General features: G+C 33.6%; 1 pseudogene; it reads right to left on the bottom strand.

Moving 5' to 3' along the window:
- Positions 1–14,395: 14,395 nt before the first annotated feature.
- On the bottom strand, positions 14,396–16,400 carry LOC120072098 (tryptophan N-monooxygenase CYP79A68 pseudogene; annotated as a pseudogene).
- Between the last annotated feature and the right edge of the window lie 1,288 nt (positions 16,401–17,688).

Below are 17,688 nucleotides of genomic sequence, written 5' to 3'. Positions count from 1 at the left end.
AAGAAGATTGATCGTGATCATATAGTTTTGTTGAAGAACAATCCGATATTCGTGGTGAGAGTCAAGAAGATCGTTATTGAGATTCGAACCTATTGAAGGGAGATCATTCTTCTTTGTTAATTTATTTTTCACTATAAAGATTGTTTGTTTGTTAAATACTGTTATTGGAATCATGCATGTCTAACGTCTTTTATTCTAGGGTGTTTGTGGATTTTAGGGATTTTACTTTGAATATTAAATTTACAATTTATTGATTTTGCATGAATTTCTAAATTATTTGTGTTTGATGCTTTTGATTAACTTACCATTAATTGAATGAACCTAAGTAAATTACATGTCTCGAGAGAGAGTCTAATTCGCTAGATCCAATAATTTAGATTATTATTCAAAGTTGCACGAGAGTGGATTTAGAATAATAAGGGGTGTGATTGAAGGGTCTTAATGTTGTAACTATTCAAGCGATAGAAGAGATTTGGGTCTATTGGTAGTTATTAGGATGATTTGAGCTCGAGAGAGGATTTTCTGATTTTAGAACTTCTAGCCTTAATCTATCAATTTTAATCAATTACATGTCATGTTCATTGTATTCCCAAAATGATACACCACCCTAGAATTGTTTTGCTCTGAATTGTTCTTGTGTGTAATTAAATCTTTTAGTTGCCTGGATAAAATTAATGAAGAATTATGATAGCTAAGTTAGGAAAATTTTACTCACACTGGTCCTTGAGGACGATACACTATTTGGGATTTGTTACTTTGATTGTGTGCACTTGCACATACCGTCAAGTTCTTGGCGTCGTTGCCAGGTACTGGCAAGAAATTTTTTTCCAAGCTTAATATTGCTAAAGACTGAGTTAATTTAGGCATTTTTTTTTTGTCGTTGGTGTAGAATCCTGTGTATGCGAAGAAGTCAACAGGCTGAACTTGTTCCTTATGATCCAGAACTTGAACGGACTTTAAGAAGAGCAAGAAGGAATAGAAGAGTTGAGTTCGATGCCATGGGATACCAAGAGGTACGACCCAGACGGGTATCGCTAAGGCCCCAATTAGTGCCAATAATTTTGATCTAAAACTGGGTCTAATTCAGATGGCATGGGACCTTGCATTCAGAGGAACTCCACATGAAGATCCACATAAGCATATCCACTGTTTCTTTGAAATTAAGAGGACGGTAAAAATAAATGGAGTCTTTTCTGATGCCATTAGATTGAGATTGTTTCCTTTTTCTATGCAGGACTAGGCTAAAGACTTGCAGGAGTTACTTGCATCAGGAAGCATAACCACATGGGATGAGTTGGCCCAAGCCTTTCTGAACAAATTCTTCCCTCATGCGAAAACGAGCAGACTAAGAACAAAAATTGGCACATTTAGACAGAGAGAAGACAAACAGTTATTCGAGGCATGAGAGCACTATTAGGAGTTGCTACAGAAGTGTCCCCAGTATGGTTACCTTGGTGGGTTATAAATCCAGTTGTTCTACTTGGATGCTGCTGCAAATGGCTCAATTTTTGCAAAAATAGCAGATGTTACTCAGGCATTATTTGAGAACATGGCTGCCACGAGCTTCATCTAGAGTGGTTGGAGTTTATGAACTCGATGAGGTAAATGCTTTAAAGGCACAGATGGCTGTTAGCTCTAAAAAAGAACTATTATTCCTAGCTTAATTTGGGCTCGTTATCATATTTTATGTGTTTATTTCGCTATTTCTTTGGTATCGAGCAATCAAGAGGTATAATTAATCATTTGGTGAAGAACCACATTAATTTGAAGCAATTTGGAGTTTATTTGAACATCCGGGATTCAAAGAAGTTAAAATTACTAAGATACCATCGAGTTCCATCGAGTATAATCAGCCATCGAGTGCCATCGTGTAAAAGAGTTATTAAATATTATCAAGTAGAATGCTATCGAGTAAACGAGCGTCAAGTATCAAGTCAACGAGCATTGAGTATCGAGTCATCGAGCAACAAGTAGTGAGTTTCTGACAGAATATTTATCGTTGTAACACTACTCCTAACGTCACGACGCTCCGATTACTCAATAAAGCCAACGTTCCAACGTTTCCCTAATGCTCTGGCCTTTCCTGTCGAGCGTTGCAATGCTGTGAAGATTTTTATAAATACTCCTCTTGGGTTTTAGGAACCTAAGTGTCATGCTTCATGAAATGTTTCTTCATTACTAATTTATATAACTTTTATATAACAAAGTAATGAACTAAGCATACATTCCATGCCAACATACCACCTTATATTATAATACTTATAATATAATAATGCATGGATATGCTTTAATGCATGCATATATTATAACTCTTATATTATATGATGCATGAGCATGCTTTAAGTAATTTAATCATGCAAACTAATATACTATAACACTTATAATATAAAGATGATGCACGAAATAAAAATGCATAACCTATGGTGGGTTTTAAAACAATATGACATACATTATGGCATATAATATAAATATACATCACATTCACATTTAATAAAAGTTGATGGGCTGGGATAATTTTTCTCAAAAGAGGAAATAAAAGCTAAACTATTACAAAAATTTGAGCCAATTGGTTCGAACAGGTGAACTGGGTCTTGAACCGCCCGCCTTGAAGCCTCGTCACTTGATCGTGTAGTAAATCATTTGATCGTCGAGTAACGCACATCGAGTGTAAACAATCGTTTAACAATGATCAAATACATTATATCAATTATATCATATATAATTTAACAAATTTAATTATATCACATATAATAAAACTTCTTCTTATTAATTTGAACATTTCAAATTAACCCAAAAATTGATTCAAAACTTAAATCCATTGAGCTACCAAGGGGACTTTATGGACCTGTAGCTTGAAGCTCCCATGGTACGTGAATAACTGATTAAACTCTTTAATCACATTATCCACCATCTGTTAACTGTCAGGCACTCCACTAAAGACCGACAACTACACTCTTTGACTACATATGTATTTTGTGTCCATTGAACATAACCAATCAACAATACGATTACCCTTCATAAATCGCTCGTAAGTACAGCGAGGTCAAATTATCGTTTTTTCCTATAGTTACATCTAACTCTTTAAGTACCACTGATCCCTCTAATGAACAATAGATCATAGTTCCGCTATGACTAAACCCCTCTCGGGCAAAAAGAGTGTGTGGCGCCATATTGTTTAAGACCCGAAATCAACCCTTAAAGGAGAAATTTATCTACTTACCCCTGCTTTAGGGAATGAGTGAATTCCATCTTGTGTAGCTGAGTTCCCAGCTCCCTAATCAGACGAATCCCCAAAATGATAGGCTTATTGAGTCGACGATCTGGCCATTCTCACCCATGAAAATCAAAGGACCGACATCATAGGTAGGAGTTCACAAGTCACTCAGGATTAAGGTAATGTTACCTATTGTCGTCCTAGTCAAATGAAAGTCTCAATTATGAACGGCGTTATATAACGAGGCTAAGAATTTCCCGGTCCGGTCTTATACAAACTCCTTTGTTTAGGATATCTCCGCTCGCATGTCTAATACATGAATGATCAGGATCAAATAATTTGTAGCACTTTACAACATTTGTAATGCTTAGAAAGCGGGCCATACTCGTAGTGTCACCAGGATAAGGTGCCCAGCCTTATCCATATACCACAGACCATTTAGGTTATCACTTAAAGCACGATCCACTTGTATGTCTCCATATATATGTTTAAGTTACAACGATAACCATGGATCTTAGTTTATTAGTTTGTGGTTAATGCAACTAAAATAAAAAATATTTCATAGAAAGAAGTGAATAAAATATCATATATTATTAATCACTAAGGAGGGGTATTATGGTCATATGGACTACGAGTCTCATCATCTTTTATGGGAGGAGTCTTTTGACCATGGATACTCAAGATGGCAGCAGAGCTTTGGCTACCAAGATTTCATAGCACCACACCAGTCGACTCATGCTTAGTCTTCAGGGTCAGGTAAGTCTTTAGAGGCTTTAGTTATGAAGCTTGCTAACACTGCTTTTGAGATTGAGCAAGACAACCTCCGTAGGCAGCAAGAGTTTGAGTGCATCTAGCAAGAGAACCTTCGCCCTGAGGCCAAGGGTAAGACTGACTTGAAAAGTTTGAGTGACCTTGTTGCTCGACTGGCAACTTCAGTTGGGAAGCCAGACAAGCCATTGCTAGACCATTCATAGTCCATATCGACACGGTGGATGAGCAGGAACCACTTCTTGGAGATTCGTGCTCAGGTATGACTTTGGAGTTTTTAGTTTCTGAACTTACTAACAGTACTTCTCAGTTTCAGCAGGATAAAAATAATTTTCAACACGATTTTCAAGCTCGGCTGTAAGGATTGATCACCCATGTTGCCCAACTGACAGAGGCCATGCAGAGACTGAAGAATGCTCTAGAGCAATCCAACATTTGTACCTCGAAGGTCGAGTTCAATGCGAAGTGCTACTACTCCAGTGATGGTGAGCACATCACTCCATGCTTGTCAGTTTGTGAGGTTAAGGAGAATTTAGAGCCTAAATTCGATGACATCCAGGTGATAGAGTTAGAGTCAAAAGACACCACCCTGTTCTGACTCTTAGTATTTCGTATATATTCGAGTTTTGTTCCCCTAGTTCTCACGAGTCTGTTGAGTCTTTTATTTGTTTAGACTCTTTTGGGTCATTTGAGTTTGTTAATTCTTTCTTTTTACCTTTTTTGTCATATTCCTAAAAAATCCAAATTCGACCTGCCTGGTTTTCTTCAATAGATGATAAGACTTATAGCCTTACTAGGCTATATTGACTCATCCAAGAAAGGACCAGAGAAATACGAGAATTTCTTTGTACCTTGATAAGGGACATGTCATGTTGAGCAATCGATGTTAAAAAGTTGCCCTTCCTAGAGGGAGCCAGGTGAAATTTTTTTTGCTTTCCTTTACTACTTTCTAGTTTAATTCTTGTTTTTCTTTTGTAGGTTTTCTTTCCTTCTAACCTAAAGAAGAAGATCAATTTAACGCAACCCTCATACCACCATCCCATGTGTGGAAATTTCATCAGGGGAGGTTTTATGTTCCCTTGACTATTTTAATTTATTAGGCTTAGATTAGAGATACATTTGGGACAATTTATCATTTTAAGTTGAGGGTGGGGTATGTTGTGACTGTTGGGGTCCTTGACCGCTATGCTCGAAGATGTTTGTGTGCTTGAATTTTCTTGCTTGCTCTCTTGCTTGGTTTGTTATGATGAGTAGTTGATGACGCACCCTTTTTGTGATTAGGATTGCATGAAACCATGTTTAAAGAGCATGATCATGATGTTTAGCTCGTTTAAAAAAAAATTATTATCTTTCGTGCATCTTTAAGTCCCTTGTCCAACGAAGTTAGGTCTTGCATGCTTAGAGTTGTATTATTGAGCTTATATTTTTGTTGTCACCTCAAAAAGACAAGGTGATACGTGGTAAATGACTGAAAGCTCAACCTAGTAATGCATGCCTAAGTTTTTCTTCCAAACTCTTGTTTTGTATTGTAAAATCCAAGTGTAGAGTATGTAAAAAACATGATTATAAAAGGCAAAGCGTGTTGTAAAGTAAAAACATGTTTGTCTATTATTTTTTAAGGGGATTACTCATCTTTCTTGGGTTATGATTAACCTGGGGCGGCTATGACATCCGTAGTTCCCTTTGAGCTAAAGTATCCTGAGGAATGAGTAATCTTCAACACCTTGTTAGGAGACATTGCTCGTAGTTGGATGACTGGCATGACATCCGTGTAGGCAAGGAAAAACGAAGGTGATGTGTCTAGATAAAGCTTCCTCTTTTGTGTAAAGTAAAAAAAAAAAAAAAAAGAGAGAAAAAAATAATAAATATAAAATGAAAATAAAATAAAATAAAAGTTTGGTTTCCTTAAGTGTGTTATTACAAAGTTGAGTCTAGGAAGCTTGGCTCTTGAACCTTCGAGCCAGTGTAGAGGGAAAACGAATTGAGGGCCCTATAAAACCGTTTCGGTTTTTACGAGCTTAATTAGTAGGATTTTTTACTCGCTCATGCATGAAAAGTTTAGAATCATTTTTAACTGTACTTCATTGATTGATTGTAATCTGTTTACATTTTTTATTGCAAATCTCGTCCTTATAGATTGTTGAGACTAGAGTAACGACCTATGAGATTGAATAAGCATAATATTTTGTGTGTGTGAATGTATGATTCTATCTTGCTCGAGGACAATCAAGAATTAAGTTGGAGGTGTTTGATAGCACAAAAAATGTGCTATTTTCCTCTTCTTAATTCTAGGTCGTTACTATGTTTATTGTGTTTATTTGATGATTTTGTACATATTGAGCATCTTGGACGTAGAATCAATTGTTACGAGCTATTCGGGATTAATTTAGAGTAATTAGAAGCTAATTTGAGCAATCGGACTTTAAAAGGATGTGAATGGACAAAAATACCCTTGGAGGGAGCATTATGCAACGCTATAAGGTAGTAGCTACCTATTTTGGGTAAAATAGGGCAGCGTTGTAACGATACGAATTTAAGACGGAAGTGCGTTGCAAGGCAGAGTAATGTTTCAACACTCATCTATGAAGTGTTTCAACGCTGTGACACTGCCCTATATATACGTTTCTTCGCTTTAGGTTAGAAGAACCACTTTCAACCTCCAACCAAATTTCCCCTCTCTTTTCTCTTTCACTTTGTATTTTGGGTGTTTCTTTAGTAATTTAACGAGTAGATGCCGGATTGTAGCCTCTTCATCTCCATGGGAAGGTAAGGTTTTGGTTTTTTAGCTTAGAGATTCGGAGGAACTCGATGTAATTTCGTGAGATTTCGATTTATTGATGTATTCAAACTTGTCTATAGGTTTTAATTCGAATTCACATTTATGAATTGCATAATTTTAATTATTGATTGACGTCCAATAATTTTGTTGTGTGATTCTAATTCTTGGAAAGAACTTGTAATATGTGATATATAATTATAAGTTAATCCCAATGGAAGCAATAGGTTAGTTAGGCAAAAAGGACTACTCCTAGCAACCTAGTGAAAACCATATTTATTATTTAATTAGATGATGGAAGTTTTTCATCTTAGCATAATCTCTAGAACTTAATGCGATTTATCAATTTGTATGGAGCATATTCGTTTTCTGTGCATTTTGATTAATTACATAATTAGGAGAATTGGTTGGGATTCTAATCAATTGGGCTAGGCATAAACAAGAAGTTTAAGTCATAAATTAGTTCAATGATCTAAATTACATTGTATGAATCTATTCCTCTAAGCTAAGACATCTTGATTAATTGCACTTTTATCTTTACTTTTCTTCCACTTTATTTTATTCAATTTCATTTATCAATCCATACCAACCCTCGCTCCCATTTATCTCTTTAACTGAAAACAAGCTTCGATGAACTAATCTTCCACGCTTCCTTGAGCTTTGACCCCGGACTTACCGCTTGTACTACCAGTTAGTATAAGTAGTTCGTTTGGTGATTTATAAATTTTATCTGTGTAGCAAGGGTTTACGGGCGACAGTAAACTCGACCCTACCAATTGCAACGCCACAAGAATTTGCTTCATATCTGGGCTGGCTGAAGAATAACTTTGTAACGTTCTAAGGGCAGCGTTGCAACATTGTAAAGCAGAAGCTTCACTTTTGAGTTTCTGCTGCTGAGCTTGCTTCAAACTTTCTTCAATTATAACCTAATTGCAACTCTATTAACTCTAACAAATTTAAGACACTTAATCACATGTTAAAGCTCATAAATAAAGAGCCAATTACACTAATTAACATTGAATTGAAGAGAAATCTAATGCCAAAACTGAAATTATCCATATCAGCACCCATTTTCATCCAACCTATGGAAATCACCCACAAGCTAAAATTAACGTAAATTGAGTGCTTAAATCATGCTCTGATACCAATTGATGGTGTTGACATTCAACATGCGGAAGCAATTAGGATCTTAAGCACTCTAATTCAATCAATTTTATAAAAGAAACAAGCAAGTTCATATAAAGATAATTGGCTTTCAGAGGTCTACTACCTTTGTTGAACTCTTAAATTCTTCAATTTCAGCTCGAATTTCCTCTACAACACCTTATAGACCACAATTGATCTTTCCTACTATCCTCTAGGACCGTAGATTGGATTGTGGGATCCAAGATGAGTAGAAATTTAAGGGATTTTTGGAGAGAAAAAAACTGGTTTTTGGTTCAAGTGTAAAACTCTTCTTCAACCAAAAATTAGAAAAAAAAATCTGAATTGCATGTCCCCTTTCTCAACTGGAATAATTTTGATCTTTATGGTACTGATTATGAACTCTTCTTTAACCCAACTAAAATAATTGGGTTTCAGAATTGCATGTCCCCTTTCTCAACTGGAATAATCTAATACCAAAAATTAAGAAAAAAAAAATCCAAATTTAATTTTAAATTTTCAAAACATAAATTAAAACAAAAATTGAATTTTTTATTTTAATTTTCATAAAATTAAAATTGTCAATTTTGAATTAAATTAATTTAAACAATTATTTTTAAATAAAAAATTATTTAAAAAATTATTTAAAAATTATTTAAATAATTTAATTAATTTAATTAATTTAATATCAAATATTAAATTAATTAAATATCAATTTCTCAATCATGAATCCTTATTCATGTGATTAATATTTAAATCATATTTAAATTTTATCCAATTCTCTAATTTCATTTAATTCGATTATTAAACGTGTAATTATATCGTATATAATTACTGATTCCTTAAATTCAAATCTGAATGTTTCAAATTCTCTCATCCCGATATTCTAAGGTTTAGTCCGTTTGTGAGCTAGTAGGAGACCTAATGGACCTACAGATCATGGGCTCCAACAATCCGAGACTAATTGACTAAACTCTTTAAACTGAATTAATCAAGATTCATTAATTACCGGGTCACTCCACTTAAAGCCCAATAGTAGCACTCCTCTCACCGTAGATATATTTCTGCCCATTTGATATAATCATAATGGCTAAGTCAACCTTTCATAGGTTGTTTGTAATAACAACTGGGTTGAAAGCTGTTATAGTCTCGAGATTACATCTTGCTACTTATGTCCCACTGATCTTCTAATGAAGATTTGGTTTGTGATCCAATTATCAAATCGAGTCCCTCTCGGGCCAAAGAGAGGGGTAAGGCCCTTTGTTCAAAACTCGGAGTCAGTACTTAAGGAAACACTCTCTCTACTATCCCTAGAAGCGGGTAAGAGTGAATTCCATCTTGCACCCTATTTTCTTAGCTATCTACCTCGTCTTACCCCTAAAATGGGAGGCTTATTGAGTCGGCGCTGTTGGGCTAACCCTCACCCATGCAAATCTAAGGATAATCCTCAATAAACAGGAGTTCATAGTTAGCTTCAGATTAAGGTCAAGTTACCTAGGTCATCACTTTGAAATGATCAGTCTTAAATAGTAAATAGTGTTATAAACTAAAGAGTGATTTATTTCTCGGTGTAGTTTTATACAAACTCTTTGTATAGGATGCCTCCACTTGCATGTCCCTACATGAACGATTCAGGATCACATCGTTTATACTAAATACAAAGCGGGTCGTATCTGATAGTGTTTCCAGAAGGGACAGTTGCAAATATAGACATTAAACCCAAAGTATTAGCAGATATAACATAATGTAAAAAAAAAGTACAAACATGGCCAAATTTAAATAGTCTATCAGTGATAGACCATATTATTGGTACGAGTCTATAAGTGATAGACCATATCACTGGTAAGAGTCTATAAACGATAGAAGTCTATCTCTGATAGACTTGGGAGTCTATTCACGATCGAAGTCTATCGTTGATAGACTTGGCTATATTTGCAATTTTTTTTTTAAAATGATGTTATACACTTGGTTATCATTCCTAAAAATGCTACCAATTGCAATTACCCTTTCCAAAATAAGGTATCCAACCTTATCCATATACTATGGATCGTTTTGATTATTTACTCGAACTTGATCCATTCTGATGTCTCCACATAAAGTCCAAGTACTCATGTAATAGCTATGAATCTTAGTTTATTGAATTTAGTTTTTACAAGTGTAATTTATATATTCAAATAACATTTTTATTGAATAAACCTGAATAACTACTTTATTGCAAATAGAATATATTTAATTTTACAAATTGCGAGTTTTATGATACATAACCTAACAAGAATGTCGTCTCTTCAAGAAACAGTCATTTTAAGAGACGGTTACTTTAAAACTACAATATTTTTCTAACAAGTTATGAGACTTGTATATTTATATAATTATAATCAGTTTCAAAACATGCATATATATTTTTTTTAAAAAAAAACTCACATATTATGATATAAAAAATTGAAAATATATTCAAAACAAAAAAAATTATAAATATATATATATATATGTAAAACGAAAAAGCTATCAAAGATGAAAGAAATTAAATAAAAATAATATAGAATATGAAAAAAAAAACTTCAAAAAAACAAAACAAAACATACAAAAATTTGCAAACACCTTTCGAAACACCCCTCCACTTAATTCCAAAAACTGTGTGGTTGGAAATGGAAGGGAAGAGATTTTGTGTTTCCCCACGTTTTTCTTTTTCTTGTTTTTTTTTTTTTTTCAGGGTTTTTTTGGAACGTTATTTTGGCCACAATATTGTATTTTACCACCAAGAAATAGAAAAATGTTCTTAATTTGATAGATATTTTATTATGTAAAGAAAATACAAAACTAATCCCGAACTATATGAATGTAAACCTTTCAATATTTGTTTTGGAAAAATACTAATACGGGAGAATTGTATCAAATTTTACATAAATATAACAATTTATATTTTCAATTATATTTTTATTTTTATTTTTTTAACATCATGTAAGATTTATAATTTATCAATTAAACCTCTCTCAATTAGGGTTTCCTTTAAACATTTGTCCATACATCAATTCTAATCATTCATTTTATTAATCAAGACATTTTATGAATAGTTTACACATGGTGTAAGAATTCATGCATTGACTGTTTTAAAGGTAATCTTAATAACTAGTCTAAATTGATTCAAATATGATAATTTAGAAGATTAATTGAAAATAATTATGAGACTCAAATAACAATTTTGAACGAAATTTGAAGAAGATTGTAAATTGACACACTTATGATAGTATATGGTTTAAATTGATATAACTTCCATAATTTATGGCTATCATTTATTTTTTTCTTTTTTCACTTTTTAATTTAGAACATTGTCTTCCAAGACCATTATGAAGTCATGCCACATTTACGTACAAGGAATTATAATTAATCAATGGTAACATGAAAAGTGGTAATTAATTAATTACGAAATTTGGTTTTTACCAACATTTTGTAATAAGAGTGAATGTTGGGTCCCACGACAAAATCAGTAATCCCAAACCGTCATTCCATTGCAAATTAGAGGGTATGCAATTTAGTTATCAATGATAATTACAAGGGTCCCATTCCTCTTTTTGTGTGAACCTTTGAGGATTTTTAAAACGGTTCTCGTAACAACTCATCTATCTCATTCAGTTACCATCCATATGGTTTCATTGCGATAAAAATCGATATTGTTATCAGTTAAATGACTACATATCTAATTGGTACTGATTACGAATTTTGATGATAATGATATATTTATCTAAATATGAATGATGTGGATACAATTTCTGTTATTTTTAACCACGTAGTGTCAATAAAGATAAATGTCGTACTTATATCAATACTAATATTGATTGCTGATATTGATACCTGTATTATTCAAAAACTGATATTGTATACAATATCGAATCTAAGCAAAATAATCGATATCGACACAATAACTGACCCATAGAACAAGATTACAATGAAGGAAATGAAAGGAACATTTGAATAGATAATCAAAAACTCAAATACTAAACATACAAATATGAAATAGACAAGGAATGAACGGTGTTTGAGTATGGAATCGCAAGAACAAGATATTGTAATGTTCAAAACGGTCAAAAGTTCAAAATTTTGAAACTATAGACGTTCGAAAGGCTGATAATTTGTCTATAATATAACGAGGGCATTATAGTAATCAAAGCGAAGTGTGTTTCAAAAGAATTCCATTAACAGTGTTAATATAAATGACCTTTAGAGGAAATCAAACTACGATTGCAAACTACCTACGTAAATAGACTCAAAAAAATTCAAATCCCTTTAAAATTGAGACTCATTATAATTGTAGCCTTATTACTCCTAAGCATGATTGTTAGAACTCTATTCATGGTGGATTGGAGAATATAAAGGAATCATTCTCAAACTATTAATTAACCCTGTATTAATATTTTTTATTTTTTCAGATTTTTAATTCAATTTTTGATATGGTAAACAAATAATAATTTAAAAGTAAATTGAAAAAAAAAACAACATCCATGCATTCTAGCCTAGATTTAAAAAATAAATATATATATTTTTAAAAATATATATAATTATATCTAAACATATCATCCTTAGTTACTATTTTATCTCTCTTCAATTCAGTACAACAATAGTAGTAGCCATGTGGGATCTAACATGCAAACTTCTGAAAAAAAAAAAAATAGGTTATGCCATTTATGGTTGAGCTAACACTACTACAAATTTAGTATTTATTAATGACCAAAATATGTAAAAAAAAAATGTCTACTTTGATAGCCAAAAAATGTCAAAAGAGTTAGTTTTCTTGATGGTCAAAAAACGTCATTGGAAACTCTTTCTTGACGTTTTTGGCCATCAAGATAGGGTACTTTGACGGTTTTTGCCCATCAACTATATGAAAAAAAATGTTGAGAAAAATATTTTTATTGATATATTTCCAATGTCAAAATAAGGTAATATTGACATTTTTGTCCATCAACTACTTTTTAAGAACGTCAAAAAAAACCATTTTTCTTTATGGTTTTTGCATGTCAAGAAAATATTTTTATTCACGGTTTTTAAGTGTCAACCATACACTTTTATTGATGTTTTTTGTTCATCAACTATATAAACTTAAAAAAAAAATCAAGGTCATTGAGATCCCTCATATGCAACTTGTAATTGACCCCAAACAAGTTTTTAAGTACACTAAATGTACACATATATTTTAACCCACTTTATAAGAAAACAAATATTTTAATCAAACGTATATTATCATTTAATTAAAATTGTAATGCTTACCTTAATAGGACCCAAGTAAGAGGTGGAGGTTTTAAATATATATCCATTGTATATTTCAAACAAAAAAAAAAAAATCAGAAATCTAATTCAAACCCTTCAAAATTAAAATTAGAAACTAAGAACCCAACAACAAACACAACAAAAATTATGAAGAACATAACCATATGCCACATATCGAAAGTTGTTTAGAACTTATAGATTTTATCAAATCAAATGTCAGGGCAGGTCATGGTGGCAATCAGCATCACTGGTAGCAGGCAAAAACCGTCATTTTGGGTAAGAGTCGATTGTCATGGCAACAGCTGATCTGCAGTAGGCCGGCTTCATGCACAGTCGATAGTCATGAAAAGATTTGGGCATCGATATTCATCGTGGGAAGATTTGGGCTTCGATCTTTAAGGCGACAAGATTGAGCATCGATCTTCAGGGCAGCAGTCGATGGGTTAGATTTGAGGGTTTTGGTATTGATAAGGGAGCCAAAACGACGTAGGGTATTTTGGAGGTTTAAGCGTCAACCTCCACAGCAAGACTTGGAGGTTTCCATTGATCTTTACATAGGGTGTTTCTTGGGTTTGTCCATCAAGAAAGACCACTTTCATGCGCCAAAAATCTAAATTTTGTGCAAGTTTAATATTTGTTTTCACGGTTAGATTCGTTGATGGTCCGTGCCCATCAAATAATGTTTTTTTCTTGATGGCCCTTACCAATCAAGAAATAAGTTTTCTTGATGGTTTTGTCCATAAACGAATTCAAAAATCGAGAATTCACCTTTTTTACGAAACTTATATATTTTAGTATCGAGAAATATATTTTTCTTGACATGCATGTACATTAAGTTAAATATCAAAGTTTATTATGTGAATGAAAGGAATTTTTTTTATGGTTTTTTTCCATGATCATCAAGAAAACAGAAGTTTTATGCGAAGAAAGACTAAATTTTAGTAGTGTAAACACAATTTGACAATATTAGCTTTAAATTATTATTATTCATTTCACCCCGTAAATCTTAAAGCATAAAATCAAATATAATTTATCGCACCCACCCAAGTTATTTACTGTTATATTGCCCACTACATATGTAATTTATCTTCACTAATAAGTGAGGAAGAATACATAGAAACACATGACTATTACATAAACTATTTTTGTTGTTTACATAGAAACAACACACAAAGCATATATATAGCAGCTGAAAGGACAATAACTACGTACTTTTATTCTGTAGAGTAGTTTTATGTAGGTCTTGGTTCATGATCAATAAGGTTAGAGTACATACTATGAGATAGACGTGGTTGTGCGTGTAGCTGTAATGGGGTTGGGAGAGAGAGTTCGTGATCGGTTTTAGAGAAGTTCATTCCTGTGATTCCTGGTAGTAAGCTCCAAGAAAAGCCTTGTAAAAGTCTAGCAAATAACATCATGGTAATGTTGGTGCGAAGTGAGCTACCAACGCACCCTCTCCTCCCTTTAGTAAATGTGATGAATCGTAGACTTGGTTATGATATTCCCAATTCTGTCATTGTATCATCTTTTAGATGACGTTCTGGATTAAATCTCATTGAATCCTCCCAGATTTTTGGGTTTCGACCAAGACCTATACGACTCAGCAACACTTCACTACCTTTGGGGATTAAGTAACCATTCACAATGATCTTAGAGTTTGAGACATGAGAAATATTGAAAGGTGAAAATGGATGAAGTCGAAAAGATTCTCTAATACAAGTTATGAGATACTTGAGTTTTGGGATATCAGATTCTTCAACTAGCCTTTCTCTCCCAACTACATCATCCAATTCTACATCGGCTTTCTTGAGAACTTCTGGTTGATTGATTAATTGTCATTGTCCATTCCACTACATTTGATGGATTATCTATTGTTGCAATTTGTAACTCCTATTATTAAGGTTGGAAAGAGTTCACATTAAACTTCAAAAAAGTGTTTATCAATCAATTTAATAATTTGATCAACTTTTAATTTTCTAACTAAAAGGTCCTTGAACAATAAAAATATTTAAAAGGTCATTTAACTTGTCTGGTAGGATCCATGTATTTAAAAGTCAAATAGGTCCAAATATTAAATAACCGATATTTTTTTAAAAAAGGTCAAGGACCAAATGGATACAAATTTTAAAGTTCAACGATTGAATTTAATAATAATTTAATCACACATGCATGTATATATATTTGTATGAGAGTAATGTATCGATGTTTATTATCATCTAAAGTTGTAGAATGCTTACCGTGATTTGAGCTTTAATCTCTTCAATGGACAACAACGAATTTCCATGGTCATCTTTAAGTGAAATAAGGATATCAAGAATGTCCTCTATCACTCTTATTTTCTTGTCTTTCCATTGCTGCACTTTTTCGTCTATAATGGGTTCATCGTACTTTCGAACGACATTCAAAGCTTCTTCATAATTTTCTCATGGCCATCTAAATCAATTTGCTTCAAACGAGACACAAAATCTGATATAGAAAATGCATTGACATGCCTAAGAATGGTCAACAATGCTTCATTATGATCTTCTTCTTCAAAAGTTGGCTCTCCATCTTTCCTCCCTTTGCCATAGTATCTTCTATTGAATAACATTCTTCTGATAATGTTACCACAATAATGTTGTGTTACGCTTCTAACATTAATCACTGCACCTCCTCCATTTTTATTAGTAAGTATAAAAATGTAGCGTAAAAGGTTATCGGCTTCAGCAGTTCTTTGGCAAAGCATTCAATGAAGCGTTGTCGAATTGAGTACTTTTGATGCGAGAATTCTTCTCATCTTCTTCCATTGGTCTCCCATGGACGAAAATGTTGTGGTGAGATATCTACGACTTAAGATATCAACTATGTTGGAAATGGAAGAACGTGATGCAAAGATAGATCATATGTCTTGAGAAATTGAAGAGCGAATTCAGGAGAAGTGACAAGGATTATGTAAGTATTTTCAAGACGTATGGAAGCAATTTCAGTGTTTAATTGCTTCATTATTGAATGAATCCATTGGTGTGTTGGGGATTTGTTGGTTAATATTGTTGGGAGGCAATCGACGAGTGGCCATGGCTTTGGGCCTGGTGGAAGAGCTGCTTGGCGTCGGACTGAGTGTTTTCTTTTGAGGTTATAACATTGGGAAAATGTGATATAAATGAAAGGAATAAATATAAACACAATGAAAGCTTTGGATATGGCTATTGAGGAATTTTGGTGTGCCAATTGACTAATGAATAAGAAAGCAGCTTCCATGGCTTTCTCTCACTCCCTCTCTCTTTCACTCTCACTGTGTGTAATAGATTAATGCTTTGGACTTACCCTTCAAGGAAATGTGTGTCTATATACATATATTTGTATTGACACGTCATTTGTTGTCGTCTTCATTATGACCGTTAGATTGAAACATCTTGAAAATTTTGAAATGAAAAACAAGAATAAAAACAAAAACAGAACTAGACCCTAAATAAATTTTTTACATAATAAAAACATTGTGTGGTTGGGATGAAAGGGATGAAAAGGAAGAGAGAGATTTTGTTTGTCCCCACATTCTTTATTTTGTTTTTCTTCTTTTTTTTTCAATGTTTCTAATAGGGACAACGACCCTCAAACTATCTCCACAATAGTATGATATTGTCTACTTTGGGCATAAACCCTCATGACTTTGCTTTTGGTTTCACTCCAAAAGGCCTCATACCAATGGAGATAGTCATTTTCACTTATATACCTATGATCCTTCTCTTATCTAACCAATGTGGGACTTTGGTCGCATTCCCAACAATCCTCCCCTCGAACAAAGGACCACCAAGCCTCTAGTCATCCATCCGTCTAACTCATATCTAGGCATAGAATTCAACCACAGATTACACCATGACTACTTTCAAGGTTCCACTTTGGTGACATTCCCAACAATCCTCCCCTCGAACAAAGGACCACCGAGCCTCCAGTCATCCATCCATCTAACTCATATCTAGGCTAACTCCTTTTCACCCGAGCATACCACCTATCCAATAGAGTTAAACCACGGTCACACCATGACTACTTCCAAGGCTCCATCTTTGTTCGACACCGAGGATTCTACCGAGCATGGCTCCATCTTTGTTCGGCATCGAGGATTCTAACGTGCATGGTTAATTCAAGAGCATGGCTATGATACCACTTTGAGAGTTTTTGAACCTAACTTAGATGGCCAAACAGAACGCAAACAATCAGCAGAAATAAAACAAAAGCAGTAAAGAACACCAAGATATATAGTGGTTCGACCAGTTTGGTCTACATCCACTTTGAGAACTAGTTTGAATTAATTTATTAATGAGCAATAAAGGAATTTTACAGATTACAGATAATCAACGAAATCACCAATCTGTAATTTTAAGTATCAACTGATACTGACAGATCCGCACATAACGTCGCCTCTGTCTACTGAGAATAACCCACTGCAAAACAGCCCAAAACAGTGTGCTACCCACCTTTGACTGGCGAACCACACGTAGACCCGCGCCTCTCTCTCACTGCTGACAACCGTTGTCGGACACAGCCACCA

This window comes from Benincasa hispida, chromosome 2 (assembly GCF_027475165.1).
Source record: "Benincasa hispida cultivar pf3 chromosome 2, pf3_genome.v1.1, whole genome shotgun sequence".
NCBI classification, from domain to species: Eukaryota; Viridiplantae; Streptophyta; class Magnoliopsida; order Cucurbitales; family Cucurbitaceae; genus Benincasa; species Benincasa hispida.
The sequence above is the reverse complement of the archived record's forward strand: the minus strand, read 5'-3'. Positions and strand labels throughout refer to the sequence as shown.